The 27,922-nt window shown below is 42.2% G+C and overlaps 1 long non-coding RNA gene across 2 annotated transcripts in view; it reads right to left on the bottom strand.

The window, feature by feature from the left end:
- Positions 1 to 6: 6 nt before the first annotated feature.
- LOC148187481 (uncharacterized) overlaps positions 7 to 27,922 on the bottom strand; it is a 107,188-nt gene continuing 79,272 nt past the window's right edge. The window contains exons 4-5 of one of the 2 annotated variants that reach the window (XR_015778683.1): positions 1,086 to 1,154; positions 7 to 994 (exon numbers count right to left, since the gene is read on the bottom strand). This is a non-coding gene — a long non-coding RNA (uncharacterized LOC148187481). Of the gene's footprint in view, positions 995 to 1,085; positions 1,155 to 18,482; positions 20,501 to 27,922 lie in introns of those variants that run through there. The other variant, XR_015778682.1, reaches the window with a different exon arrangement.

Raw genomic sequence — 27,922 nt, 5'->3', positions numbered from 1 at the left:
GTGGAGTGAAAAAAAAAGAGAGAAAAGAAAATGAATTTCCAAGCGAATTAGGAAATGATGGAAAACGGCAAAGGGTACATTATTTATTTTTCACACTGAAATAATTACGGAATTAACCTTTTCTTCCAATGTGACAGCCCTCTAAACCCTCTTTATCACTGTGAATTTGATGTGCTGGACTCTCTCCAGCAAAAAAACTTGACTCTTTTGACGAATAAAACCGTACTGCCTATTATCCCGCCGCCGTACCTGTGTCTATTTTACCACTGGTCCATGGCGGTCAGCTGATCTGCATTTCTCAGCTAAGCTCCACCCGCATGTCATGTTTTTGTTGTCTATCAGTGATGTAACACTAATGCCCGTGCACCTTCCCCGTGACTGGCAGTGACCACTATAGAGTCACAACACTGCGGGAGGGGAAAAAGCAATTTCATGGTTCACTCTGTGGTTAATGTGCTGCTGTAATCTTTAGAGAGGCCTGTCCTTTTTGTTTAAGTTTCACAGAATAAAGGGTCGGACTATCGTAAGCTCAGGCCAATTAATCACTGGGCTAAAAGGTGGCGGGAAGCCATCCGCCGGGAATGGGCCACGGTGAAAGTGTGTCTATTTGTGTGTGTTTGGTTGAGCGAATAAGTTGTTTCAAAAGGATCAGCTGGTGTGTATGTATTTACCTGAGTGTGCAGTATGTGCCTTTTTGAGGGGGTGGTGTACTCTACAGAGTGTACCTTGTGTGTGTTTGCGTGCTGTGCTCACACAGTCAGGTAAGCCTCTCTAATTGCTGCGAGGTGCATTAGCACTCAGCCACCTCTCTCTCTCCCTCTCTCTCCCCGTGTCTTTGTTTTTCCTCTCAGTGCCAGTCTGCAGGCCAGAAGACAATCAGACCAGAAGGGTCATTTTCTGCAAGAGCTCACCTCCCTCCTCCAAGCTTCGCCGCTGACAGGCTCACGCTCGGCAGGAACCTTAAATTAACACTTGACGTCTGCGAGGCTCAGCCCTGATGAGGCCGCAGAGAGACAAAATGTCAGAAAACAAACACTCGATCATTTTTGCTTCATTTCCTTCCACTGCTGGAGAAACACACTCACCTGGAGGGCTGGAGAGGGTTGCGGTGACATTCACTCCCGTATCTGTTGCCCGCGGATCAGCTCCGGCGCCTAGGGGCCGAGGTGAGAGGTTGTGACCAAATCAGAATGGAGGGGTGCTGAGTAGGAACTGGTAATTATGTAATCGTTATTAAGAAGCAGCGGAAGGGAAATTGAATCATTTGACACCTGTTGGGTTTTGATCAATTAGCTGAACTCCATTCTCTTTATTTCAACACAAAAATTGGATTATGACCTATGAATACTGAGTGTTCAAACCAGAGGTTAGGACTCGAGTCAGACTCAAGTCACAGATTTGATAACTTTAGACTCAAATCAAAAGAGACTATCAACTCGACTTGAACTTTAACACCAATGATTTATTACTTCACTTGGACTTCAGCCCAAACCCTAAAGATTTCAAAGATTTAAAAAGTAGGTTATTTAAAAATGTGCAAGGAATTGATTCAGTTCCCAAATCAACCAACATTAACACTATTCATTAACAGTAAGTCAACACTAAATTACCAGATGATCCACTTTCTCTAAACCAATCTGTTTAAACAGCACCTAATCGAGTTAGAGGAGAAGAACTGACGTTACGCCAGTTTGAAAAAAATGTATACCAAAGGTAATCGGTAATAAACAAAAAAGCGAATTGCAGTATGCAACATCTTCCAATGAACTGGTTTTAGTAGATAAGTTAAAATTTAAAAAGCATTCATGTTTTTATTTTAAATTGAATACATCATTACTCTGCTGTTAGAATGACATTGAATTTGGTGAAGAGTGCATTATGACTTGTTGAGGACTTGAAACTCAAAGTTTAGGGACTTGGGAATTGACTTGCTACTTTTTTGTCTTGACCTGGGCTATTGACTCGAAACTTGCCTGTTTTGACTTGGGACCTGACCCAGAACTTGCCTGTCTGGACTTAGGACTCATGTGCAAAGACTTGACGTTGACTTGTGATTTTCAAAACATTTACTACTTTGTGACTCAAAACTCAAAGTTTAGGACTTGAGACTTGACTCGGAACATAAGTGCAAGGACCTGAGACTTGTGACTTGAAAGCCAATGATTTGCACCCAGCTCTGGTTCAAATTGTATTTGAGTCAACGTGTACAAAATACAAATACACTTTTGTTTTTAAATTTTTTTGGGGAAAAAAATAAACAATAATAACAATAATTTCTTTATTTTCCTGCGTTGGGAAAGCATTCATCTCCGTTCTGCCATTACAAAGTAAATTATTTGTTTTCCTGAGCGCATCAACAACAGCCCTTGTAATTATTCCTCACTGGGGATGTGCACAACACTAGGACTCAACACTGTAGAGTAGTATGATACTATTTGAAGCCTACTTCAAACACAGTGCCCCCAGCGAGTTCCGATAGCGCCAGTGTCTATTTTATTATTTGCTTTATCTCTTTGTGTGCGTGAGAGTTTATTTGTTTACATGAGAGGGATTGGAGGTTTGGTGATCTGAGCAAATTGCAGCAGAAAGTACTTCAGATGGGAATGACTGTAATTAGCATGCTCTTAAATGTGGAACGCTCTCCTAATGTTTTTGTTTACGTGGGGCAGCTGATCTGTGACTCGGTGCGGGGGCGGCCCACAGGCAGGTTAAAATCACTTGTCATGCCAGAGATCATCATTATGAGCTTACAATTGGTCAGTGTTGAGGAACAATCAATGCAGCGCCAGGTAGACCCTCTCGTACCAGCCTATGTGCTGAGATTTTGTGTGTAATTTTGTATTTATAGTTGTGTTTCGCAGAGTGGATAATTTGAAAAATACGAGTGCGTTTATGTGTTTGCATGTGGTCATGCTCGTATGTTTTGGCTCATAATTTTCTCTTTTTTTTTGAGGCATACCGAGCTGCCTTTCCCTAATCTCTGCATCTACGCTGAAGAATATGTTCCATGACACTCATTAAGAGTCAATTAAGAATTTGCTGGTGTGCCCAGTTATTCAGTCAGTGATTATATTTCACTGGAGGATAATATCCAGGTAAATTAAGATTTCGATTTAATTCAGCCCCGGTTGTCGCTGCATCTCCATTTCACATCATGGAACAATTGAGATCTTATCATGGATTAAAGAGGGGGGATATTACACCTAATTTAAAATATGCACATCTACAACTTCACGCACAGCTTAAGCATCTGCCATGATATTGTGGAAGAAAAAAAAAAAAGAGGAAGAAGAGCGAAACAATTAAGCGCCTAACGCAAGAAAACTCAAAGGCTGTGAGATACAATTCATCAAATTGGCAGAGGAATTCAGGGCGGAAACAGCGCCTTAAAGAGTTCTTGAGAAAGATGAAGGGAGGCGGCTAAAGAGAAGGAGATGCGAAAGGAGCAAAGACAAGACAGGAAGTTGGGGGGTGGAGGGGGTGGGGGGTAACATTGAAAAGGGGGTGCCATGGTTGTCAGGTGACAAAGTTGTGCTTGTTCAAAATGGAAATGTTCCCAGACTTCCTCCCTGTTGCTCCCGCTCTCCCTCCCTCAACCCCCCGAGAGCCCATTGCAAACGCTAAGCTCCGGCATCTGAAGTGGCAACACTTGAGATGGTGAAAGTGACAACATCTTAACATAAGCTGAGGGGCTAAAGTGAAAGTCAGTGCGAACACCCCCAACCAACCTCTCTTTCCACCCACATCCTTCACCCCTGCTCTGTCATCCCTCTTAACCCCCCACACTCCTCCACCCCCACGCCCGGGCCACACAGTAACCACGCCGCGGCTGCTCGGACGTCCAACCTGCCTCCAACAATGTGAAAGTTGTAGGTAGGAGAGCAAAGGTGAGACTCCCCATGATTCAAAAAGTGGGATAAAAGGTGAAAGGTTGAGAAGAAAGGAGGAATCTCTCTCTTGTCTCCTCACTTTCTGTGTTTCGCTGTCATCGTTGGTCCTCCCTTCCACTCCCAGTCACAGGTGCCTCCAAACAGAACTGGAAGCATGTAATCCGCCCAAATCCAGCCTCTTCCGAGGAGTGTAAAACCAGGAATGTTCTGTGGGGGTCACTGGATTAGACAGAATTCATGGTGGTAGCTTGGCTTGAGAGGCGGAATTAGCGGAGTAGGGGAAAAAAAGGGAGAGGAGACCGAACTGGTTTTGTATTAAAATGAGCTTACCAGGTGGTCTCCCTTTCCCCAAAAGTGGACACAGTGTGTCAAGTAATCTGAAAAGCCCCCGGGTGTTTGTTGCTCATTGGCCAGAGGCCTGGTAAAAAGAGAGGAGCGAGGGGACTGAGAGAAAGCGAGAGAAAGAAGAGAAGGGGGGTGGGGGGGTTGGCTAGGGAGGTGGCACTGATGTGGCCATTGAGGCCTCAGTGAAATGTCTGTCAGGCTTGGTTTACCACAACCACAGCAGTGATTAGGCCCCTTTTGATGACAGGTTTAGTTTTCTGTCCATTGGCAAGAAAGTGAGAATGGACAAGAGGGAGGGGGAGCGGGGTTGGGTTGCATTGGGAGACTTTGGGGGTGGGCGTTTACGCACTGTTGCAGGAAAACGGTAGGGGTGGAGATAGAGGGTGGAGAAGGGGGGGGGGGTGTATATTAATGTCTTGCACCAGGGAGCTCCTACGTAATTTCCCAGCGGGTCGCGGGGTCAGGTTTGTATTTAGTTAGTGGTAATGATCTCGTTAGGGATCTGAATGGACCACCGTCTAAGCCCATTGAGGACAGCGAGTGTGCCTCCCCATCCCCCACCTCTGCCTGCCTTGTGTGGGCTTACACAGCCCGTGAACTGTGATTAATGGACTTCCAGGGCTTAATAACTTGCAAAACAGTATTAAACAAGGGAGGCCCCGGGACAATCGGAGAGGCTACCCAGGCGGAGTAGGAGGTGGCTGTAAACAGTGCCCGGCAACAATTGCAATGCATGGAATTAATTGAGATGGGCCACTCACAATGCTACAGCTGGCTAGTGGCAGGGAGCCAGGCCTGGGAGAAAGCTTCACTGGCGCTTCCAGGTGGCCCAGACCAGGCCGAGCCTTTTCAGTTTTGTAAGTGTTAAAAAATAGAAGGGGAGAAAGGCTACATTTGTGATGGGGAGACAGTGAGAGGAAGCCATTGAGGAGAGACAAGAAAGAGATTAAAGAGCACAGAGAGTGATAAGCAGATAATGGGGGGGACACATTCAATGGAACAAGTAATCCTTGACATGCAAGCGCAAATATGAAGCCTTTTGTCTCTTGTGTCTAATTCAAATCAGAAAGTGGCAAAAGCAAGAATGGTGATCCACATTAACACGGTACACACAGACAGATAAAACACACTCATCTGTCCAAGTGTGCACATACATACACAAACATTTCATCACCGGCTCCCACCCCTCCGCCGCCCTTCCCACATCTCCCGGCTGTCTTATATTCTTTTTTTTTTTCCCATCCTTGTGCCCTCTTGTCTGGAAACAAATGATCCCAGCATGGAGTCATGAGTACTGATGTGTTCAGACCACCCTCCACTCTGTCATAGAGCTCGTCTTTTCTCCCAAGCATTGGTGTGCATTTTATGCCGGTATAATGCATCTCAAATTTGTAAATATAAGCAATGGGGACCACTTGTGTCGAGGGAAAAGCACTTTTTAATGGACACGGGAGCTACACTCTATATCTTGAGAAGGCCTCTGTTGAATGAATGAAATTTTAATTGACTGGTATATATATTTATATTTTAAATACATTTCAATTGTTTTTGTTTCATTTGTGTCCAGGAAATAATTTAAGGAAGGATGTTTGAAAAACCAGAGATTACAGTGATTGCCATTGTTGAGACAAACATAACGCCAGCACAATTTTAAGCAACAGCAGAAAATAGATACTGGCATGAAACAGCAAAATTGCACAGCGTGCGTTCAATTATAGGTAATTATGAAACAATTTGGAAAGCATTTGATTAAAACATGAACAGGTAGTTTCTCCCATCATGAGGCATGTGAGATAAATGTTTTTTTTTTTGTTGTTGTTGAACACAATATAAGCGTCATTTTTATCCCTTAATCTCCTGAAAATAGATTTAATGACGATATTATACCAGAAAGAGATAGCATCATGTTGAAATATATACACAATTTGCCTTGCTTCAGCAGGAGAAATCTCAAATAGCCACCTTATTATTTTAATAATTGTATTATTATTATTATTATTTTTCATTTTACTTTTTTGTTGTTGCTTGTGCAATGCCATTTTGTGTTATAATTTGGCATTGTAGGATATTGTGTGCCTTTAACAATGTACTTATATCCTCTTTATTTATTTCTGTATTTATTTGATCAACTTTAACTCATAGTGAAGTACTTTGGTCAACGTCTGTTATTTTTAAATGCGTTCTATAAAAAAAAATTTGACTTCATTAAAAATAAACATATATTTATAGCATGATTGTCTTTGCTTATACGAGAGGAAAAAAATGGAATAATTGTGTGCAATAAACAGCAGCAAATAGAAGAGGCTTAGCTGTTACTGCTGTTTGACATTCTCTCCAGTGTGTTTGGCTTTTCTCAGCACTGACTCATCTCCAAATGAGTGACACTGGGGTCATCCTAATCTGCTTTTCTAGCAGATCAGAGACGAGTTGGACAAAAGCTCACTTTTCCATTCACTCCAGTGTAGAAAGTCCAATATGTCTCCAAAGTATTTGCCCAAACCCTTTACTTAATCAGCGGCTGAGAGGTTATTCAGCACCACAGCCTGATGCTCCTTCCAAGTTTCTGATACATGTGTGTGTATGTGCATAAATGAGTTAAAAACACTTATGAGCAAGAAAGAAAAAACCCACAATAATTTCATTTTAAATGCTGCCATAATGTATCTTTTTGTAGTTTGTATTACACCAGTTGTTAAATATTAACAATGAAATTCACCTATGACATTTAATCAGTGGTGAATGTACCTGAGAGCCATACTGGAGCAAAAATAAAGATATCTCTCCAGAAAAACGACTTTAGTAGAAGTTAAAGTCGCCTATTAGAATATCACTTGAGTGAAGTTCTTTGAGTATCTGATATTATATTATATATGAGAATTCATTTTATATTTAATGTACTTATGTAAAAGTCTATTTCTTTGCAACTTACACTACCTTGATATTGGAGTGTACATTACATTCAACGCCTTCACTATTTTGGAGTAAAAATGCTTAGGAGGAATGCAGTGGAGTAAAAGTATATATATTATCAAGGAAATGTAGTGAAGTATAAGTAAAAGTTGACAGAAATATAAAAAATGAAGCAAAGTGTGGATACTCACAGAAATATTAAAGTGCTGTCAAGAAGTATACTTTGTTGCAGTACACCACTGCATTAAATGTGTGTGTGGGAATACATACTGCTGCATTATCTCTCTATCTCCCTCTCTCACCTCACAGCTGTCGCCTCTGCCCCCCCACCCCCCACCCCACTCACCCTCTCTTGCATCAGGGTGTGGGTGCGGCGGGTGCAGTGGGGGCCTTGGTCCCGACGAGGCCGAGAAGGGATCCACTGCTGTGCTAAGCCTCTGGCTCCCTGCTCCCTCCCCACCTCCTCACATCATGAATAATGGAACAGAGAAATACATTTATCTTTTAATAGCCCCGGCCCCCTGGCTGAGACCGTTCAGTCTGGCCCAAACCGCCACAGCACAGGGCCGAGGTTTCTGAACCCCGCTCTCCCCTCCCCAGTGCCACGTGATTGTCTCTGCTCCTTTTGAAGTTGGGTGCTTCTTAGTGTCCTAGAGATGGGTAATCAGGCTTGATTCTGGAAGGGTCAGGCCATCTTTTGAAGGGGCGGTCATCCCCAAGTTCGACCGGGGCAGGCTATGCTCGTGGTCTGTGTAAGAATTACTGTAATTTCATCGGACATATTCACTACCCAGTTTTGAATTTAATAGACTCCAAAAAAGTAACTGAAGAGAGCATCTGGGTCGTGCTAGGAATATAGCAACAGGGATGTGTAAGAGGTTTGTGTAATGCAAATTGCCAGCTGGGAGATAATTGTAAGGTAGAAATATTGTGTTTGTATTCAACTTTGATGCTGGAAGAAGGTTTCTGTTACTGATTCAACTCTGAAGCCTTCAGAGATAAAAAAAACAACAAAAAAAAAAATACTGAATATATCTGGAGTATTGAGGCAGTGTGGGCTGTGTAGTTCAACCAGTTTTTCATGATGCGTTTGATTTTCCTCTTTTGAAACTCCGAGATGAATATCTTCATTTTAAATTAAAAATAATATATTTTCTATGAACTTTTTTAATTATAACAAGCTTTTTTTTTTTACTGTAGGAAAACACACAGGAACAAACAGATTGAAGCTCTTAAAACCAAACCTAAAACAGTTTACATAATTTTTTTATCGATATGTGAATAAAATAAAGACACTGTCTATCTCTGCTTCAACACTACTTCTAATAAGACACTACGATTTCAAATCAGGCTGGCTCTTAATGCGCTACGTATCAGTGCACCATAATGTGAGAATAACACTGTCTTCCTCTGTTTAACTAGGATCAGGAGGATTTCGGTCCAGCCTCCTCGTCCTCATTGCTTACACATCTGTATGTGTGAGCTCTGGGGAAGGCAAGTGTAGCTGGATACCTTAACCCTCTGTTTGTCTACGCTGATTTAAGGCTCAAACAGCCCTCGCTGTGACACCTGCAGCAGAAGAAACAGGAGAGGGACTGGATCAGCCTGCAGTGGCTCCGACACTCAATTCGACGCTGAATTTGTTTAACTGAGCTGTTACAGTAATTATTCACACAATAATCAGTTATTTTGGCTTTTGTGCACGAGTGTTTAACAGGTTTTGTCTACCTTGATTCCAGTGGGTATTTTACTTTCTAACTTCCTGTAGATTTTTTAAATAAATAATAAAATAAATAAATAAACTTTTCTTTTAAAATTAAATTTCATGACAGGACATTTTTATTTAACTACATACATAAAGTAATAAATAACACTTAGGTTGGGATCCTTTTACTGAATGTTGAACAGGGTTGTCTACCTACAATTTTTTTCACTGCAGAAAGGGATTCTAACTTTCTCTAGATTTTTTTGTAATTATAATAAAATTAAATAAAAAATAAAAAAAATAGGTATTTTAATTGTTTTTGTGACAGAACATGTTTATTCTAATACATGTATAAAGTTACAAATGGCACTTTTGTAGGGATCCTTTTATTTTGAAGGCAGTCAAGAAATAGAGTGATTCTGTGTTTGTAAATTCAAACAAAACATGATTTCCAATTATCAAAAAAAGAGTTTTAGTGTGACAGTTTTTAATGAAACTTAAGGGAACGCTAATGTTAATGTATGTGTTATTACCGTGTGTAAATTAAATACATATTTTAATACAAAACCAATGTTTTGTATCATTGGCTAGGTAGGCAATAATTACTTCCACCATGTTTTTTTCTTTTTTTTTTAAATGACTTCCACATTTGTTGAGGCATCATAAATACATAAGAGTCAACAATACCAATGCATAAAGTGAGAGATTTTTAAGTCACATATTTTATGTCACTAACTTGTGATCAGATTATCACATAACTGAAAAATACAGGGAACAAAACACACTCGAGAAACACTGAAGCTGACATCACTTTTTCAGCCAACAATAACAAGTTCAAGCACACACTTCTTCCCAACATGCCCCCTCCTCCCCCTCTCCCTGCGCACACGCGCACACACACACACACACACACACACACACACACACACACACACACACACACACACACACACACAGCGTAACCTAAATCTCTTTTCTCCATATTCACACAAACACACACACAACCCATGCGGCACCAAACCCCTCTTACCCACCACTCCCCTGCACCCAAAGCCTTCAAGCAGCCCCGGGCTTGTGTAGTCATGCGTCAGTTGCCCAGCGTTGGGGATGAGGCCTTGCTAGCTGTGGCTGTAGCTGGGTCCTAGCCAGCAACTCCTCAGCTCCCTGCTCTGCTCTATGGAAGGCAGAGAAGCTGAAAGCACCATTTATCATCACTTGTGTGGGCAGCATCACCACGGCAACGCTCAGGCTGGCAAATGCCACTGCTGTGAATACTAATGAGGCTCTTGGCAGGCCTGCGTTGGCGTCAATGGGGCCAGGGTTGTACTCTACGTGTGTGTGTGTGTGTGTATGTGTGTGTGTGCGCGCGCGAGCCAGTGCTGGGCTCTAGGAGGGCTACAGTAGAGGTAAACAGTCCAAAGGAAATCAATTAAGTGTTTCCACAGTGTTTGGCAAGCGCTCTAATCTTCGGCAGCACATTTTAAAATAAGGGCAGAATCTGCCTTTAATACCTCCTCTGCTTTCTGCATGACAATAAACAAGCAGGCAACAATAAACAGCCGAGCACAGCCGAGCTTGACTAAGTCCTCCAGTCTGTACTTTGAGAAAACACAAGTGAAGTCATTATTCCAGACTTCTTTAGCTTTCTTCCCCATGCAGCATGTATCTTCCAGCAACCGAAAATTAAATAAAAGCAATTATTTCTCTAAAGTTTCTAATGTTTATTAGCGACATAGACGATTTAAAGTTGCGCTGTGCCTCCCCGAATGCAGGCTGCATGGCGTTTGAGCTAATCTAATGAGCAGTGCACTGACATGAATCGGGGCACACCTGCCTTTCTGCTATTGACACTAGCTTTTAGTTTCAGCAGGGCCTTCACATTGTCACCTGTCAGAGACGCTCCCTCTCCCTCCCTCTCTCCGTTTCTCTCTGACTCTTATGTTAGAGTGATGCTGTGAATAAATTGGGCTGGAGCATGCCTGCTCCGCTCTTTATTGATTCAGGCACTTTGATTGAGCAGGGATCTAATCAATTCTTCAGTGGTGGTGAGACGCCAGAGTAAAATTATTCTTAGGCGAACCCTTCAAACGACTTGTCATTAATTTGCCTCTTTACTGGCACTTGTTTGCCGGGAACGAGATGCGTTTTGGGCTTCCTCTGTCTATTAGCGGGGTTGTGCTCCTGGGATTTTCATGGGCTGCTAAGCTTAGGGGTGGCAGGGGGGAGAGCATGTGTGTGTTTGTATTTTGTGCACAAATCTGTTTATGTGAACTGGGGGGTGATTGGGCACACTATGCTTGTTCATCCTTACAGAGTGACTTATTAGTGCTAATTGGGAAGGACAGTTCAAACAAGCACAGAGGAGTGGTTGTCACACAAGCGTGACATGAGTGTAGAGAGGCAGGCAGTGCCGGGTGCTCTTCCCAGCTTCAGCCCTCCCTTTTCCCCCAAACCCGGCCCTCCCTGTGTCTCCACCTCCCTGGACGCCCCCCTCCGTCTCCCTCCCTCCTGGCTGTCCCTGGCCCCCGGCCCGGCCCCGCAGAGTGGCCACAGAGTGGGCTCTTTGTCTGGACACGGCCATTAGCAGTCAGCGGACTTCAGAAATGTGAGCGGGACAAGGCAGTGGACAGAGGCGCAGACAGAAACACGGCTGTCTGAGACACTTAGGAAGTCAACAGCTGACGGAAGGGCCAACACAAAGGAGGAGCTGCTGAAGCATGGGGAGCGTGATCTGCATAGAATATAGACCTCCCTCCCTTTCGCTTGTGCACTTGGTGGCGAGCAAACGAACCCACACGCATTACGCACATAAACACGGCTGATACGCCACTAAAGAAGGTAAACACATGACCGCACGCAGATGTGAATGTGCTACATCCGTGCCTCCATTAGCTGGTGCAAGAAGATGCACTGACACCACAACGTGATTGGAAAGGCATTCCTTCTGCCCTGAACCCTCTAGTTAATGACGAATCAACCGGTGGTGCATCGACACTAAGACCTCTTCCTGGAAAACGCTCCATACTTCTATTTAGCGCGGTTTTTGCTAAAAGATGCTAATTCCGATGATTATTTAGAACCATAATAGCTGCAATTATATTCTGCACAAACTGATATAAGGTGTAAGCACCAATTAGTAACTGGTCATTATCTTAAGCATTTGGTGCAGGGAGAGTGAAGTAATAGGCAACCATTCAGTAACCCCTTGCTCAGAAAAATGACTGCATAGTGCTTCAGTAATTAGCGGAGCCTGTTTTGCCTTTAGTCTTGAAAGTGGGCTGTATATCCACTAACCTGCATTATTGCTTTGCAGTCACATTTAGCTCTTATAGCGGCAGCCTTGCTATTAATGGGTAGCGTGAGGACTGTGTCATATTTTAATTATTCTCTATTTGGTTATGACAAGAGGACACTTTCAATGAAGTGGTCTTTTATCTGGAAATACATTTTCATGCACCTGTACAGTTTCAGCGTAATGCACGTTTTTCAGAACAAGATATGAAACCAAATATTGGTGCGGCAACAAAGGCCACGTTTCCATACAAACATGCGTTTAATGCCCGGCTGAAAGAGGGCGGTTTTCATGACAATAATAATGGAAAAATTCTGGAATATATAAAAAGCGCTGTGTTCAAATGGTATGTAATGGCGATGGCCTGGGCTCTGTGCTGTGTGTGTTTGCTTTCTCAAAGCCACGCCAGCGAGGATCACAAGAGCTGTATCAAAGCACTCGGCCACCATGCGAAATGTCTTCTCGCAGCAGGAGGTTGTGGGATTGTTGTCGGCGTCCCAACTCTCTTTGAATGTCAGCCTCACTAACAGGGCAGTTGGCCTACACGGCACTGCTGACAACACAGCTACTTTCAACTTTTATTCTTTAATTTTTTCCCCCTTTTTTTTTTTTTTTTTTTTTTTTGTCCAGCACAGCGCCTCTCAACGGCAAACAAGATGACAGAACCATTGTGTATTCACTCGTGGAAGACACATCATATGTGCAGATGAACATGTGTCGAGGTGAACGTTAGGTCAATGCGTATTATTTAAAACGACGTATGCCGTGGGATTTTTTTGTTCACGCTGACACATACAGGACTTGCGAAACATACAGCCCAATGCACTGCCGAGTATCTGGACAGCTGAGCACAACAGCTTTGCACATAAATCAAGCGCACCCTAACACACTGGGCCTGCCTAATAGATGTTTAACTAAACCCCCTCATTTCAAACAGTTTGACCCCGCTTCGCTAAAACACAATGCAAGAACTCCCCGAGGATTAGGCCCTGACCTCGCAGGGAATGGAGGGAATGGCCCGCACCGGCTATAAAGGAGCCTGCCATTGTGCTGTCCAGGCATGGGGGAGGACAGTGTGAGGGAGATACATGCCAGTGGGTGGAGATAGCCTTGTTGTAACGACATCTTGATGGAGCATCTTTCACACCCACCGGAGCAGCACCGGCTCTGTATGTATTTTAATGAGGCTTTGTGTCTGCCCACATATAGCCCCTCTACTGACAGGGAACGTGTTAGCAACATGCTCACCCTTTGTCACAGCACCCAATCACATAATCGACTGGTCGGCTAGATTTATTCTCTTGACTTGTGTGTGTGCGTCCATATGTGCAGGGATGTAAATAGTGAGAGTGACCTTTTACAGACACTGCAGCGCATAGTTGGCATGGGTTGTAAAGCTGCTTGGGTGAACTTAAAAAACAAACAAAACACAAAAAAAAAAACCCTGGAGCTTTTGTGAGTGCCTTTGCAGACCCCTGTATGCAATGTGCACGGGAACGGCTGAGCCTAAATAGGAAACTTTACCAAATCCATCATTTACAAGGGTCACTGTGACGACAGAAGTACTTTTCAGATGCTCGTCCTGAAGATGAATTTGCCTTTCATATTGTGAGATCAAAATAATAATTTTTACTTTTGAAGCACAGTCTTTTCATTCCAAAGTGCCCTTATTGAGAACACAGTGAATGCGTTCATCATGTTGGGTGGAGGCGACGGGCGAGGGGGTAATTTTATTTTCTTAGTTACTGACCTTGATCGAGGAACTGCAGGGTCAGAGCCTCTCCAGTCTCTATTGTATGCTCCAATAGAATGTTAATGAATTGGCGCACTGAATATGAATATTAAAATGCAGACATGCTTTCAGTCAGACTGCTGTGGCATGTTGAGTGTTTTGGCGGCTGGACATGCAGAGTCTGCCTCGCACAGTCTGCTGCTGACTGGAGAGAAAGGTGGGTGGGGATACCGGAGCCTTTCTATCCATTTGTAGCAGTCTTTTCTTTCTCCCTGAAGAATACAACCAAGTCTCATCGACCAGGAGAGGGAGGGAGTGAATGAATGAAGAAACAGGGTTTGGGGGGGTTGGTGAAGGTAAATGTGTGATTTGTAGGTGTGGGTAGTGTGTGGAGGAGTGTCACTTGGCCCACAATTGGGTGCTGTGTGATCCTGAAGGCTTTTTTTCTGGGAGAGTACAATGGTCCATTTAGGCTGCACCCAGCGCCCCCGGTCCTCCTCGCTGGCCCCGGAAGTGCTTCATTTTGTTTCGGAGGACAGCTGCGCGGCTCTGTTTGTCTCCCCCTGCCTTTTGATTGGCCTGGCATGCATGAGAGGGGCATGAGTGCTGATTGTTTCAAACAGAACCTGGCATGCTATCAGCTGGGAGGATTGTTTATTGGGGACAAAGTCAACAAAGAGAGCCAGGAGCCAACAGTGGCTCTGGAAACGTCCAGAGACAGTCTTCAAAGGGAACAAGCATCTATACAGCACCTCCAAGCCACCGTGAAATATTACAAATAGCAACACAATACTCATCTCTCTAGTGCCACCTCAATCAATGGCTTTTGTAGTCAAGTATAAACCCCACTGAGCCACAATGGGCCCTGTAGCATCAGCAGCCACTGAAGGATGGATCGCATGTAGAGAAGTATGATTATTAATTACTACATAACCAGAGGCAGTCAATCAGCGATGATGGAGGGCAGCATGACTATGATCAGGGGTGTAGTGATCCATCGATCTTCATCAACAGGGTTTCGCACACATCCATTTATTTGTGGCAGGCTGACATAAATAAATCATTCATTGCCACAAATAGATTGTTGGAGCTGGACTTGTTATTAGCACTGTTGTGTATACCATTTGGTTATTTATAGCGCACTCAGGGCAGACGGGGCACAGCGTAACAGCATAATCAGGCAAATTGAAACTGAAACTTAACCGTTGAATCAGCATCGTCTCAAACTTTGCTTTCACTTGCAAACATCTGCATACAGCTCCTCTCATCCACTGTTGTTATCTGATCAGCTGTGAAGGGATCAATTATCCACCACGCAGGTGACAAACTGCTGCAGAAAAAAAGAAGTCATGGAAACTTCGCCTTCTGTGCTGCTTTCACAGACCCACAAAAATATCAGATTTCAGAGCAAGAAGAGAGAATTATACGATTACATGATAATGCTTATGCCACACATACACTGTCATTCTGCGCGATTCACTGATCGATGCCTCGATTCAATGATCTCACTGATGCAAAGCGAAAACATCAATTCTATATCATCATTTTTAGTATATGCCTTTATTTTGAAATTCTGTGTCACAGCCAAACAGCACCCAGCAGATATTGATAATCGGCCAAGAAAAAGACGATGAGGTGATGTTATTTACTTGGGAATAAATAAGTAAAGTGAAAATATTTGGAATTTCGGAGAAAATACCAGTCAACAGACAAAGCACATCATATGTAAACAATGTGGTTAGGGGATAAAATACTCAAGAAACACGATGTACCTGCCTGGCCAGCATCTCACTCTGCTAAATCCTCACTATCACAACATCGGCTGCTCTGTTTCAACCATGTTAAGCCAAAAAAGCCTTCATGCAACCTGAAAATAAACAGTGTTGTTCTGTTGGGTTCTGTCAGTGGCTTAAACCATCAGTGAGTAAGAAAAAGTATAAATACATGTGTAGGGCAGTTAGATGTTACGAGTAATAATAATGCTTTTTCCAGTAAAAAAATAGTGTAACTAATTACTAATGAAATTACACAATTACTGATAAAATTTCACTACTATTATTATTATTATTATTATTATTATCATTATTATTATTATTATTATTATTATTATTATTAAAACGAATAATGGCTAACTAACAAAAAACAATTGTTTTGCCTTTGATCCTTGACAGTTATTATTACGCTGAATTTAAGGCTTTTGTTCAATGATCTTGTTGTTAATCCATGTTTCATGGCTGTTGGGAGAAATTTGCCTTTAGGGCTTTAATCCAGACGCCCTGAAGTTTTAAGAAAAAGACTGTGGTTTGTGTGAAGATTTTTTTTTTTTAAAAAAAGGCCTTTGTGGCAGAAAATCCTGAATGCTATCTTATCCCAAGAACAGTTTTATGTGTGATAATTGAGTTATTTTAAAGTAAACTTTCCTGCCCTTAACTGGTTACAGTTATTTTAAAAAAAAAGAGAGAGAGTTTTATGTGTTGTAGGGCAGGCCGATATGGTTAAAAATGTTATGATAAAAATTGTCATCATTTTCATATCAGCTGATAACAATAATCGTCATGCTAAAAAAGCCAAATCATTTTTTCTTTCATGTTAAAAGGGCAACTTTTGCACCTGAGTTAAAGTTGAAGAAACAATACAGTTAATTGAAGTCATGTTTATGGACGAGGAAATGTATTTGAGTTTTATTTGTGTTACCATTAGTCATGTTATGTCATAGCATTCTAATGAAATAGCCAGTTAGTGCAGCAGGATAGTTTGCCAACTTACCATTAGCATTAGATGAGTTTACTATACAGCTATTGTGGTGAATTGAATCATGTGGTGTGTTAGCACTGCCCTGTTATCCGTAATCAAAACAATTGTACTAAAACTTACTTCATGAGTATAGACCGATATTAGTGGCCGGTCTTGTCTTCTTCTGCAACTACTACTATTACTACTTCTCCTTCCTTTTTTGGTTAACCCTTTGAAACCTGGGCAAATTGGCAAGGAATTAGTAAAAAGGTAGCAAGGAATTAGTAAAAAGTACGAAGATTACCTGAAAATTAGCCCAAAAAAACCCAAACAATAATTTACAAAATAATTCCCAAAGACCAAACAAACAACAAAAAATAAAAGAAATGACCGAAAAAATGCCTAAAAATGATGAGAATTCTATGAAAGTAATTCAAATATTTAATTATGATCATTTCAAATATCGTTCTCGTTGGAAAATGTCCCTAGCACTTTAAAAAAAAGTTTCTAAAGCTACTTATTTCATGCAAGTTGTGGGACATTTCTTGCTAAGGTGCTCATTGCCTTTTTCATGTGATTTTTTTTTTTTAAGAACTCAAACCTATTTACCCAAGGCTTGAAGGTTTAAATACTTGTGAAAGGTGTCTGAATGAAGCACAAGAAAAGTGATGTCATTCCAGGTTTCAAAAGGTTAACGGTGGATGGAATCTGGTGTTCAAGGCGACTACTGCCCCTCTCTATGGGCATTTGGGTGGTTTAATACCAAGGATTTTTAACATCTCTATTGAGGAATACTATACCAAGATAATTGCTGTAATTGTTTTATAGCCCAGCCCAATGTTATCTTTTATGGCCAAAAGGAAAAAAAGAAAAAGGGATGGCAGCTTCTGCTGTAACCCATTTTGTTAAATGGGTATAATATATTGTCTCATATTGGTTGCGAGCCCTTGAATTGAATTGAATCGAAATCGTATTGTGGCAGACTTTGTGATATTGGCAAATAGTGTATCATTTTCCAAAGAACAGAATATCGTACCGTGCTGAAAGTGGTGGTTTACATCCCTAGTCAAGACGGGAGTTCACCATGTACTCAACACAGGCTTTATATGCCCTGTCTCTATACATATCTAAATTACAATGTCATATACAGCATGGTTGTATGAAAAATGAATGTTCTCTGACGTATTAGTTTATTTATCAACAGAAATATTGAAATCTAAATTCCACATATGCAAACAAGAGCAAGAAAGAAAAAAAGGATGGAAAAATGCAAAGAATGGTGAGCTGGGGACAATTCAGAACTTAGATACACAATTGATTCATCACCAGCCACAATTTGAATGAATCTAATTACTAGTTAGCAGCTATAGTTACGGCTGTATATTTACCTATCAAAGGAAGCAGCACATTTAATGTCACCTGACTGAAAGGTTGAGCGGAGTTTCACCTTGCATTTGGTATCTAAATGGGAAAAAAAGGGGTTATCCTTTTTGAGTTCGTCTGAATAGAACAGATCCCAGAATTAATTTAGCCACGTCTATTCCTCTTTCACGGCCCTGCGCTGAGTCCCTCTATACAAGGATGAGTGAGTTGTGGCCTTGTGCTAGCCTCCATCTCCCTGAAAGAGGGAAGGGAGAAAAGGCAGCAAATAAACAAAAACGCGTCTTGGAGTTGCTTTTCCGTGCCTCTCACATCCTACTCGTTTTGAAGCAGCTGTGCGAAAAAAATGTCAAAAATTCAGAGTGTCTTCTTTTTATATACCTTTCTGTCAAGTATTTCTTTTTTCCCTCAGGTTCAGATGGAAACCAATGTCTGATGACACATCTGAGGTACTCTAAAACGACCTGGAGAGAAAGGGAGAGCAAGAGAAGTAAAAAAAAAAAAAAAAAAGGAAAAGATGGGTGTGTATGTGTTTCCCTCCGTGCATGTGTGCATCTCTGCATGTGCAACTGTTTTTTTTTGTGTGTTTGCACACCATCTGAGGCTGGTGCAGATGTCCATGCTGTGGCTGGTCTCGCACACTGTTCAACATGCCTCAAAAAGAAGGGATTTTCCCTCTTTGTTTCAAATTTCACAGGCCGTCCAAATGGGCACAGACATGCTTCCAAAATAAATAAATAAACGGATGTATCAGTGGCCAACATCTGCAGATTATGATTAGCATTTGGAAATTGCGTCCTTGAATGAGATTTGGATGTCAGTCTTCTTTTATGCGCGCGACTCCTATTCTGGGGAACTAGAGGGTACCGCTTTGTCCTTAAATTGGCTACAATTTGGAGGGAGAAAGAAATCCTCTTCTCTCTCTTCCCCTCTGCCCGTTGTGATGTGCCGTCTGAACAAGAAAGAGACACTATTAATTGTGTTGAATATGAATAGCTGTATTTGGTTAACCAGTTTCAAAGGAAATTGGCCCAAAGGAACTTCTTTTCCTCTTCTTCCCCCTACTGTCTGTCCCTGCTTTTTCTTCTCGCTTTATCAAGATTTTTTTCTTCCCTCTCTAATTTTACACTGAGCGAGCTGGCTGCTTTAGTGCGGCTGCATTATCTTATGTATTCAGCTTTCAGCTCCTCTCCCTCTCCCGATGAGGCGAGGCTTAATTGGGCTCCGGCTTTAAAGTCTGTAGAGCTCTCCACTTGCTCATAGAAACACATTCAGGGGCTGCTCATTCACTTCGAGTATGTGTTAGATGTACAAATATTATTTACTTTTATACTCCAAATCAAAAGGCACACACTTCCTGCCTCTCTACACACAGTCCGTGCAGGAGAATTCACAGTTCAATTCACTTCAGGCTATTTTTTTTTTCCTCCCTCCCTCCTTCGTCAAACCACATTACAAGAATGTGCTGCTGCTTCACAACAAAAGTATTATTTAAAAGGACTGTTTCATTACAATGTAGTGGTAGTGTTGATAAGAAAATATTAACAACCCTTTTAAAGGACAGTAATTATTACACTGCCTTGCTTGCGGTGGCACAGAAACTAGAGACTCCATATTTTCATTCTAATGAGAAAAAGACACTATTTTTACCTCTGGTGCAATTGAAACGTTGGAAACATTTATATATTTTAATTCCATTTTTGTAAGCCACAATTCATTAATTAATTTTAACTTGAAATTTCAAAACATGCTATTTTAACAGAATGTGCCTCTTTTTAAACATGAAATATGTTATACAAAAATGCAATCAGCAACAGAGTATATCCCACTGCAGATTGGATTACTAAATGAAATAAAAATAGACACAGATGGCAGGAGTGGAAAATGAAGGTTTCACCTCTTGGAGATCAGGCTTTGCACACACACACACACACACACACACACACACACACACACACACACACACACACACACACACACACACACACACACACACACACTCCTCCATTCCTCACAGCTAAACAACCTGAGCAATTAGCTGCACCATTAGAGCCTGGAGAAGGAGGAAAGGAGCTGATAAGAGAAAGATGCTGGAGAGAGAGGAGGAGGAGAGAGAGAAAGTCAGACACAGAGGGAACTTGGTGGCTCTTGTTCTTACGGGGCGAGCCACTGGCACTGTTATGTGGAGTGTCCTCGGCGCTGTCGATGCCGAGGCCATTTCAGGCGGGAGCTGATGAACTGCGGATGAACAATTTCGCACTTCCCTCAGACCTGAGCTTACATGCAAACTCCTCCTCATTAGTTTTTGTCACTCGTGCCAGGCACAGGAATAAATGAGACCACTATCAGCTGCCGCCTTGATAAGCTGCCTTATCTCATTAGGTTCCACATCAAAGTTAATCAGAGATGGGAATAGTAATTGGCCGACTAGACAATGCCACAGATCATGGGGCTTTTGTAGTGTATGTCATCTCCAAAACATCAGCAGGCTGGGGCTGGAAGATAGGGTGCATCTGTTGGAGAGAGAAGGAGAGAGGAGTGTGTGTAAGGGGGTGGCGGGGGAGTGGGAGTAAGAGCTGGGAGTGAGTGTGCATGATGAAGAGCAGGGGGTGAGAGAGACCGAGAGAAACCGAAAGAGAGAGAGAGAGAGAGAGGGGATGAGAGGGGAAAGGAGTAATGGCAGAGGCATAACAAGCAAGCTGCTCAGAATTAATGAGCTTACTCAATAAGAAAAGAATAACCAATCAGTGTGTGTTGGGCAAATATAATTTGGGAATAATTGCTTGATTGCTTTTCTATAGTAGGCTGATTTGACCACACACAAGAACTGAGAATTAAGATGTCAAGACAAGAATTAATTTGGCAAGCGAGGGCACACAAATGTTCCTCTCGCTCCCCACTCAGGCGGCTTGGGAGGCAGCAGAGCCGTGAGTTGGAGCGCACTAATGATGAAAACACAGTGGTAGATTGCGTATTCATTTCCCTGTCTCTATTTTACATAAAGAGAGCCATGGCTAATGCCACAGATGTTGGGATATCATACAAAAAAAAAACCTGTGCGTATGCTAACACATTTAATTGGCATTTTTGCATATTCCACTCCATTGTTGATAGCTAGTTGCAGCTGATTGTTCAGTTTGTGTCCTCATTGATTTCAGTGTGCGTTTTTTTTTTTTTTTTTTTTTTGGAGGGGTAACTGTCTGGGGATAGTAATTGGTGCGTTTTGACGCTTCCCACCCCCAAACAGTGCTTATTTCTGAAGTCTTCTCTCCTCTCTCGGTTGCCAATTCGCGAAGGCTTGGAGTGTGTCTTTCATTACTCGCTACCTGCTTTGAGAAATCAATCTCGACCTCACTCACACACACTTGTGTGAGAGGCAATGAGGAAATGTTTTTGTCCTCTAACAAAGTGCCGGTGGTCAGAGTAACACATTAGAGAATAACCGACAGGAATACAGTGAGGAGAAGAGCAAAACAACACCCACCCTAGGACCCTAATGGCCAGCTGCACCCTGCTAATGATACACACACATACACGCATGTGCAAACACACACACACACACACACAACCCCTGATGCTCCATTTCCATTACAGGGCACTGTATAGGGTCTCCCGATGTACACATGGCAGGAGCTTATTAATAGTAATCACGGGGCATGATGCAGGATAGAATCCAACATTAGCGCTACATTTGGAATGGATTCAGCCAGCCCCCCATTCAATTTAGATTTGAATAAGAAATATATCCCAACCTGACCACATGCATATGAATCGCCACATATATTTGCTCCCACATGTGTCTGGTACTTAGTTCCAATTAGGCTGAAAACACTGCTGCTGTGACGGAGGCTGCTCACACCGTCTCAGTTATCACTTCTCTGCAGGTTCCACGGCTAAGGCTATTCATTTTCAAATGTGTGTGTGTCGGGGTGTGTACGTCCGTGTGCATGTGTGCATTGACATTATTTGAGCGGTGAGGTAAGTAAAGGGAATAAATAAGCAGGCAGAGGTCCTGTCATGATGATGTTATTGCCGCCCTGGGTTTGCCTGCGGCATTACGAGGACAGGCACACTGCCATATCCCTCACTGTCACATGCACACACACCGAAAAACACTTGCACACATACACATGGCTGCGTGCTGGGGATCTAGGGCACATGCTCAAGGTAAATTTGCTTTGATCCGCATTGCACCTAATTGAGTCACAGGCAATGTCTCTATTCCCACATCAAGGAATTTGAAAATGTTAGATTATTTCGCTTGGGGATTAAACCTAATTTTCATGTGTTACGCATTAACCTATTAGGCTGGTTCATCTGCATTGCTAATGCCCACGGTGCAGACAGCTGTCACTGCCCTGGAAAAAAAAAAACATGATCATGCAATCCTTGAATGAGTGATCCCTGCACCGATTAGTGGCAGTGAACTTCGCTGAGCCCCAGTGATAAGGCTGCAAAATTCCCAAGTTGCCAATAGCTCCGAAAATTATCAGACTGTAGGCAAAGGAGAAATTGTGCCTTCCGGCTCAGGGGCTTCAATCCAGGGTTTGCCCAGATTGACATTATTTAAAGCTATGGAAATGGGCTCTGGCTATCTGGAGGATTGCTAGAATAAGAAATTTTCCAGGCAACATTTATGAATACGCTGACAGGAGGGGATAGGGGCAAAATATATATATATAAATCTACAGTATATACTGTGTGCATTCTCGAAAAAGCAATTTTAGGGTAATTTCGTGATTTTATGATCTAATCTAGGTAAATAAATAAACAGATATGTGTGGAGGGAAAACCCATATGGCTGTAATATTCTTAAAGGACCTCAGCAATCTTTACCGAGAAGCTACTTTAACAGGAACCGCTGTGTACTCTATATGTGGACCAAGTGCATTGTTTTCTACCCTGATGCAGCAGAAATGGAAACAAAATCCCTTCAGTCGCTTCCTGTTGTTTAGCCAGGACATATTGGTAAATGCAACATCTGTGCAGCGGCCCGAGCGTGCGGGTACATGGAGATTGCATTACATTTGTTGGTCAGTAAAATGATGTTCTTAGTAGATTCAGCCTCGGTGCATATTTTGCAACATCACTGCAGTGGACAAACATGCACACACTGCTGGCACATCAGCCCTTTTTAGCATGCACAAGCACTGGTGAAGTGTGAATGTGGCCATTTTGGACAGCTTAACACAAGTGTGCACGCTGATCGACAAACGCGCTTGTGTGCGGTGGGAGATGTGTGCATGAACGCAACACATGTATTTATCCGTCTTTGAGTGAGTGCGCGTCTGTGAATGGATGAGTGCGTTATCGGCACCTATGGAAATGCTGGGTGGAACACTGCCCCTGAGTACCTATTCAAATGAACACAAACATCAATCGCCCGCTGGCCCCCCTCGTGTTTCCAGCCTTGGAGGGCGACACTGTAGTAGTCACGCACACGCTCCACCCAGGATGCTTCTGTGCTGTTTTTAATGAGAAGCAGAATATTAATCCTGTCCTGCTGTTTATTGTGCTTTATTTTTTTTAATTATGTTTTTTTTTTTTTTGTTTAAGCGCTATGCAAATGAGGTATATGCATGTGTGTGTATGTGTGAGTCTCAGGGCTGTGTGAATGCGGTACTGGACACTTCAGCTGTGCCTAATGGATACAACTTCATTGGATATGGTCATTATCATGGATGTTCAAGAGCGATGTGACCTCACATTATCACAATAGATCCCCTACTATTCTCATCCACTGTCTAATTATGTATGGGTGCTGGGCACGGTGCACTATACCCACAATATCCACCTCGCCAAGGTTTGATTTTTTATCATGGCTGGCTGACTGTTTTTGTCTGCTTAGTAAAAACCTGATCATTAGACGACATGCTGTAGTTCATTTTAAGTTGAAAGCGATAAGTTTTCAACTTTTCAGTGCTACCCCCACCTAGCACCTCCAAGTGGTATTATTGTTGACACCACTGTCGCAAAGACCAGCGGGATCGCTTTCTATTTTCCTGAGAGCTTCGCAACTATCCACAGATAACCGATCGACACTGAACATCATCAACACACACACACAACATTGAAGAGAGAAGAAAAAAAAACATGTTCACCGAGGAGGTAAAGTAGGGTGGTACCCGACTCAGAATTATGTCCGTAATATGGATTTGGCTGTTCATTAGAATATTCGACGATTCATTTTCCAAAAAGTTTGAACGGGGCTCAGCAGGATGTTCAGTGGAACAGTGGAATTCAGTAATATGGCAAACAAGTTAACGAGTCAGAAATGTGCACTAGATATCAAACAAAAGCCACAGACTATAGTGTACGCATTAAAATAATTGCTCATATAATGTGACGTTCATTTCATATTCCCTACAATAACGTCACAAACAGACTGACCTATAAATCAATCAATCCACTGCTACTGTGGACAGTAATGACAACTGCAAAAATCCCTCGTTCACTGCAAAATTACTCCTTTGCTGCAGATAGCTAGTGCTGGAACTGAGAAAACAAACAGCTTCTCTTCCCGCACAATGTCGGATGCACTTCCTTTTGTGCCGTAAATCAATCCTTCATTTTTTCCCAGGAGATCGTATCCGAAGGCAGGCAGAATTGCATAGTGGAAGCCAGGCTTATAGCAAATCAACATATTGTGCAATCAAAATTAAATTCAGAATCAAATGTTTAAACAAAAAGGAGGAGGCTTTGATGGGTATATTTTGATATTCCAAACTGAAAACTAGTCTAAACCTTCAAATTGAGATTCTAACTGGTTTAAAAGCAGGTGTAGCGCCAACTTTGCACATTGCCTATCAGTAACCCAGCGGCTGTAGCCTGAATGTGGGGAGTCCCCGAGCACAAAGGCTAATCAATGTCGGGGTGGAAGCGGAGAATCCCCTGGCCCACCCTATTTGACTTAACTGCTCCGTTTGTGCTCCTACTGATCCTGTGGTCTTTGTGTACATTGTAATGAGTGCTGACATAATCCTGCGGATTTTCCTGGAGGCCAAACCTTTGCCACCCCCATCAGGCCTGGGGTCTCTCCTCCGATCAGGAGGGCTGCCAGAGGGGGGAAAGACAGAACCACAATGCCCCCCGACCCCCATGAGACACTTACATTTAGGGATGGTTTGAAGCTCTCTGTGATTGAGCTAGTAACCCATTTTAATCCTATTAACACTGGCCAACAAAAGCTAAATCTGCTGCAGGACAGGCAGGGCTGGGGCATGGAGGCTGGGCTGCGAATAGAAAACTGGGGGGCTGGGACTATAGTCGGAGATATTGTGGAATATAAAAATTTTGCACTAAAGGGAATAAAAAGATGCTGAATTGAAAAGCTTGCCCTTAAGGGTGCTTCTTTTATTTTTTGGGGAAAAGAGATGGGGAGGCAGGAAACAAAGGACAACAAGAAGAACACAAGGAAGAGAGGCAGAAAGAAAAAAATTCTGGAACAAAAAGGCCTCTTTGTGCCAAGACAGCCTCAAAGAGGTGGACCACCAATAGCCACTGTCAAATATACACAAGGTTAACTCATTCAGCAAACATCCATCTTGGAGCTTGAAGGGCATGTTATTGGCAGCACAGGGTAATAAATGTACAGCAAAGTGCAGCACAGGAAGTGAGTCCAGTGCCTTGTGGGTGTTGGTACCTCGAGGTCGAGGAACAAAAACCGGGGAGACTCTCAATGCACTTTTGTTTTGGGTGCATCGTAGGCCAGAGGGGCCAAGTATGCTGGTGGTCCTTGCCCTAGCTCCATCAGAAAGGGATGGGTTTTACACATCTAGTGTGGCAGCTTAAACCCCCCCCCCCATTGTAGGAAACAAGAGGGGAGTGACAGGACCCATACAGACAGAAAGTGTTCTTTAGCCAAACAGGGCAGGATATGACTCTTTAAGGGGCAAGGGGGTGAATGAACAATAACGTGGGTGAAGAATGAAACCCTGTGTAGGGAACACTGATACTGCAATTCCTCACTAGGTGTCTTCAGTCATCCCTCATCGCTACGCTCAGTGCTTGGACATATTCCCCTGCTCTCGCGCCTCCTTCTCTGCTCCTCCGTCTCTCATCTCCATATCAATTTGTCATACTAGTGGCCTAATCTGGCAGCGAAAGCTATATATATGATTATAATTGTCAGTGTGGGGTCTAAGTGATGAAGTACGATATGTCATTACGCTAGCGCGGGGTACTCTTTGACATGGGTCATTAGAGACAGGAGCCTTTAACCAGAAAGGCGGCAGGCCATGAACCAAAACTCCAAGGGGAATAGCAGGCACCCCTGTTCACGGCTCCGACATCATTATTTAGACACAACAACGTATAAAACCCCGCTTCTTTCACCCCTTTCCCTGTGGAGTATCGCCAATGCGGCCTGGGGAAGTGAGCATAATCAGTGAAGTGAGACACGGGATTGGCTGACTGGTTGAGACAGACAGTGAGCTCCTGTGAACCTCCTGTGAGGTCTGCCCTTCTCTCTTCCCAGGGCGAGGTCCTTTAAGCATCCTGAGATCCTTCTCTGAAAATGGGCCACGCTCACGGTAGCCCAGTATACATTTATGTATGGGTCTGACCTTTGCTATAATGAGTATACATCATAACCATTGACCTAAAACAAATTCACAAATGTTCTCCAGCGCTGCGGTGCAGTAGGAGAAAAAAAAAAAAAAAGAAAGTGTGAGAAAGAAAGCAGGAGGGAAAGAGTGTGACTAACATCAGTCTTGTGTAAAGTCCTATTTTACGAGTGTGTTAGCTTGGGGCTAATTAGATAACAGCTCATCTCTGCTCCGTGATGATGAAATTGTTGCGTGATAAACATGCTGCCACTTACTTGTAATGTCTACTGTGCAGAAAGTGAACACACAGACGACAAAAGCACATGATCATTTAAAATGATCAACTCTAACTGGTGTAAAGTATATTTTATTTTGGTATTTGCATAAAAAAGAGAATTCTTGATAGAAGGAGATTTTAAATGACACAACTTTTATTGAAAATTATTATTTAAGAAGCTATATTAGAAGGATGTCAATATTTCACATCTTGGTGATGACAGATCACCATATTATTACTATGGTGTTGTTTTAGAAGGAACTTTTATTTCAGTTTAGTTTGTATGTTCAGTTAGTGGCTGTTGTTATGCATATATGCATGCATATATAACAAAAAGTATCTAATGTGCAGTGTTAGGGAGTAAGTAGTTGAATGTAAGGGCGATACTTAAAAACATTAGGGGTGGGGGAGAAAATTAAATACAGCATAGTTTCTTGGGTTTTATTGCCTGCTAATACAGTATCAACACATGGGTGCCAAATTGCTTATATAAATTCTTAATATTGCAAATACAAACTAAACATGTACTTATTGCAATACTTATGAAACACTGAAAATCGTGATAATATTGTATTATGACTTAAATATTGTAATAATGTCGTATCATGGAGCCTCTTATGATTCCCCCATTAGATTACAAAATAAATGTTATTATAATCTGTTATAGTTATGGGGGAAAAATATGTAAGTATATTATAGTTACTTATCAACAAAATATTTTCTTTTCAGCAAAAGACTAATATGCAACATCATAAATGGTACTGTGGTTTACCAGCTGCCTATACGTCCAGACCGGCCCCATTCATTTGTCAGTTTGTGCTCAAATTTTGGGTGCTGTTTACTTCATAAAAAAGTAATGAAATGTAATAAGTTATATTACTATGATGAAGTAATCAAAATAATTACTTATTACATTTTTAACGGGGTAGCTAGCAATCTTCCCAACACTGTTGATGTGCCATCAACTAAAAAGCTAAGACAAAATGGTGCATTTATAATTGTTATTATAATTTCTTGGTACCAAAAACAGCTGAGAAAAACTGAGGAGGAATAAATATTAACGTTTTTGAACAGGTTGTCATCACTAAAAGAGCTATAATACAGGTTATATA

Source organism: Plectropomus leopardus, chromosome 14, assembly GCF_026936395.1.
Source record: "Plectropomus leopardus strain MGB_pleo_1.0 chromosome 14, ASM2693639v1, whole genome shotgun sequence".
Lineage (NCBI taxonomy): Eukaryota > Metazoa > Chordata > Actinopteri > Perciformes > Serranidae > Plectropomus > Plectropomus leopardus.
Note: the sequence above shows the minus strand (reverse complement) of the source record. Positions and strands in the feature narration are given on the sequence as shown.